Source organism: Photinus pyralis, unplaced genomic scaffold (genome assembly GCF_008802855.1).
Source record: "Photinus pyralis isolate 1611_PpyrPB1 unplaced genomic scaffold, Ppyr1.3 Ppyr1.4_LG1, whole genome shotgun sequence".
NCBI classification, from domain to species: Eukaryota; Metazoa; Arthropoda; class Insecta; order Coleoptera; family Lampyridae; genus Photinus; species Photinus pyralis.
In genome coordinates this window covers 69,912,535-69,916,835 of record NW_022170249.1, presented here as the reverse complement: position 1 = coordinate 69,916,835, position 4,301 = coordinate 69,912,535, and positions in this window count along the sequence as shown.

Sequence of the window (4,301 nt, the reverse complement as noted above, 5' to 3'; positions counted from 1 at the left end):
TGTTAAATGTAGTTTTAGGAGGGGGGTTTGCAAAACTGATACGTAGAGGAAGGAGTGTGTCTCAAAATTTCGAAATAAGTGCGTTACGTCATTTATGGTGTTGTCCTCTCCAAAGATTTTGATGTTACTGAATTTCTATTGAGGGCAACTAAAAAATGTGTTTACTTTGGATATTTCCTAAGTACTCAATCTTAGGTTGGCTGCTTCAGGACGGTCAAAGCCGAAAATTTGAATTAGAATCGATGGCTTTTGGTATTTTAAATAGTCCAATCCTAAGTTGAGCAAAAAAAACGGACCCATTGGCCGTTTCGGGCTTTGCGCCCAACACATATATTTAATGTACATAAGTAGTACTTCAGTATTTTATCCATAACTCCGATGGTAACCAAAATGGTTATTTACTAGTATGCTACCTTTATGCTTTATGGCATTGGCTAAAAATGGATGAACATCTCCCAATGGTTTGTACTAATTGTAACCAAACTGGCAACTTTGGAGCATATAACAATTTTTTGTCAACTAATGTGCCGCAAATATAGTAGAATTGAGGGCATGTGCCACGGATCACCTATATTGGTTTAAACAATGGGCTTAAACTATCCAAGAAATTATGAGATTTCGATTTCAACTAAACGATTCAAGTAATGTCAGGTTAGGGTGAAGTTTTCTTCGACAGTTTAAAATTTGTAACAAGAGTTAGGTACTTTATGATGCAATGTAATTTTTACTGGCTTCTTAGGCAACGTAGGAAAATCCCTTCATATTTCACATGTCTCTTTTCGTATGGTGGAAGAAGAATAGAGCTGTATTATTCATTATAAAAGTGCAAATAGGTGATGATTTTGACGATTATTAAATGACAGATAGAATCATTCGTCGCACATTTCAAACAGACGCACGATTTCCAATTAGAATGAAGCAGGGCGGCTCTCTATAAAGAGCCAAGGAGCCATGGCACCACCTCAAGGAACCTGCTAATTATCAATTCTTAAAATATAATTAACTATTATTATGTGCTCACTAGAGTACATAATTGTGTTTTAAAACTTAAAACAAAAAAAGTAAATGATTTGATAAATTAGGTACCAAGAAGAATTCATTTGTGCTTATCCGTGGACTTCAAATACGGTCGAGCCGTGCCAAACTGAAACTGGCTCGTATTTTCCTACAAGTGTGGACTTCCGCGGGGAGTAGAGGGGTGGGAGGAGCGAAACCGAAGTAGCGTTTTATAAGTACAACTTGAGCCATCAGAAGTTTGGCTCATAAGCACAATTGAATAATGTGTACGTGTATTACTATGCTTTGCGCCGTTTTCCTTGTTTCAGTCGTGATAAGTCAAACAATTTTTTTACCGGACTTAAATATTGTTAAAAAACGAAATGTGTCTGAATCTTCTTTAAGAGGACAAGACAATAGCGATAAATCCGAAAATAAAGGAGTAGGTATTCAGAGAATTAATAAATTTCGGTACTTGTTTAGATAAAGATTTGAATAGTTATTTGTACAACTATTACTGAAAATGATACTTCGGCCTCATTAATACAACTGCAAATAAAATGTTGCTATTGTTTATAGATCAGACTAAACGCCATGGAAACGGATAGTACAAATCGTGAAAAAAGTAACACTTTCCATATAATTTTTTGTCAAAAAAATCCGCTAATTCTCATCTAAAACAACACAAAATGAATTACTGGAATGCATGCTTGAAGTATACTTATCATGAAACAAGCCTCCAAAGAAATTAAAGGGGCTAGATTTGTTTCCGTCACTTGCATTATAAATNCAGGGGCGGCTCTCTAAAAAGAGCCAAGGAGCCATGGCACCACCTCAAGGAACCTGCTAATTATCAATTCTTAAAATATAATTAACTATTATTAATTGTGCTCACTAGAGTACGTAATTGTGTTTTAAAACCTTAAAACAAAAAAAGTAAATGATTTGATAAATTAGGTACCAAGAAAAATTCATTTGTGCTTATCCGTGGACTTCAAATACGGTCGAGCCGTGCCAAACTGAAACTGGCTCGTATTTTCCAACAAGTGTGGACTTCCGCGGGGAGTAGAGGGGTGGGAGGAGCGAAACCGAAGTAGCGTTTTATACGTACAACTTGAGCCATCAGAAGTTTGGCTCATAAGCACAATTGAATAATGTGTACGTGTATTACTATGCTTTGCGCCGTTTTCCTTGTTTCAGTCGTGATAAGTCAAACAATTTTTTTTTACTTCTGTGTAAGATTACACTTCCCGGATTAATTGTTACGTAAAATACACAAATTAAAAAATCATTTAAATAAACCTTTTTCCATGCATTCTCTGGAAGATAGACTTTAAATAAAGCAATTAAGCAGGCCGTTACCGGACTTAAATATTGTTAGAAAACGAAATGTGTCTGAATCTTCTTTAAGAGGACACGACAATAGCGATAAATCCGAAAATAAAGGTATGTTATTTGTACAACTATTGTTGAAAATGATACTTCGGCCTCATTAATAAAACTGCAAATAAAATGTTGCTATTGTTTATAGATCGGACTAAACGCCATGGAAACGGATAGTACAAATCGTGAAAAAAGTAACACTTTCCATACGATTTTTTGTCAAAAAAAATCCGCTAATTCTCATCTAAAACAACACAAAATGAATTACTGGAATGCATGCTTGAAGTATACTTATGAAACAAGTCTCCAAAGAAATTAAAGGGGCTAGATTTGTTGTGGCACTACCTTCTACGCAGCTTACGAGCCGCCACTGGAATGAAGAAATACTAAGATGGAAAGCGTTCCAAAATAATTGCTAGGAAAAGAATATTACGTCAAGAAGAACATAATATTTTCAGAGAGTAGATACACATTATAAATGTTAATTAACCTCAAAGAATATCTAAACATGGTTAATTGTTACATGTATGGCAAGCGATATGCGCATAAATAAAGCCGCAATTAAATCTCTTCAAAATGGCAATTCCTTTATATTGTCAATAAATTGGCCATTAAAACTGATCATCCCAGATGCCCCCGAGTAACATATGCGTAATGACTTGTTAAACAATTATAGCGCCTTAATTGAATTGAAAACAGCTCGGTTTCATTAAAATTAGTGCATCTAACAAAACAACTTTATAAACTTAAATTTTTATGCACTCTCTAGCTATCCGATGACTATTATGAAAGCTCATTTAAATTAAATGGTAGCTAATTTTCAGGACGATTTGTGTTTTCGCGTTAATGAGCATACTTACATCTTGCACCTGCTCGTAATTAATTAAAATGATTAGCAATACTTTTGCAACTGCAGCTGAATGGGGAGACCGAGAATATATTTATTTAATCTAATCTTATACTAAAGTAGATTATTAGTTACGCCTTCTCTGCTTGCCATTATTTTTATATGAAAATTTTGGTACAATACGTACTTCTTGATGTCAAATCTGAAACTAAGCGAGAAGTTCCTGTAACAATGGTTAACAAACGTGACGGTAGTTTAAGTGCAATTTGTTTATGTGCGTAAAACTATTAATGTGCGCTTAAAGTGCGTGAATTTCACATGCACTGTGAGTTTATTATCTTACTAAGATTTTTGCAAGCGGTGTTGAGGTGAAGGTGGAAACGGTTTTATTCATTTGCGGTGGTAATTAAAAAATGTTACTAAAAAGGCTTTTTAATTATAGTCTTTCACTGTGCAAACTAAGCCGCCTACTTTTTACCGCTGAAATCGATATCTTCAGCTTTGTCCCTCTTATTTTAATGGTGATAATACCGCAGCAGATAGAAAAAGATACACGCACCGCATGTACCCGGAGTGAATATCATCAAAGCGATAATTTCAAGCAATTAAACTTGTCGCAGGCGCGAGCCCTAACTAGCAGTTATTTTAGTAATCGGCTTCGCGTTAGAATTTTCCTTCTTAGTTCGACTTCAACCAGTTTCTGGGTTGGTAAGAGATGTAGCGATGTGTCGGTGTCAAGTATTTGTATTTAAATAATGTTGGCGGTGTTATAAATCAGGAGAGGACCACCCGTGCGACGGTGGCTTGGACGCGCAACCGGACACCGACACTAGCGCCAAAAATGTTAACAAGACACATGACAACTGCCGCTCAAGCACAACTGAGAAAAGCTACCCCCTAATTTTAAAGGGATCTGTTGAAGTGTCTTTTTCCCGAATCAAATGTTCACATTGAAGTGTGCTTATTTTAAATTGAGCTTTACTGTTACAATGAAAATAAAATTTTTTGATTCGAGCCAATAGAAGGCGTGATCTCTTGAAATAAATGGTATACTTACATTCGAACTGGCCCAGTT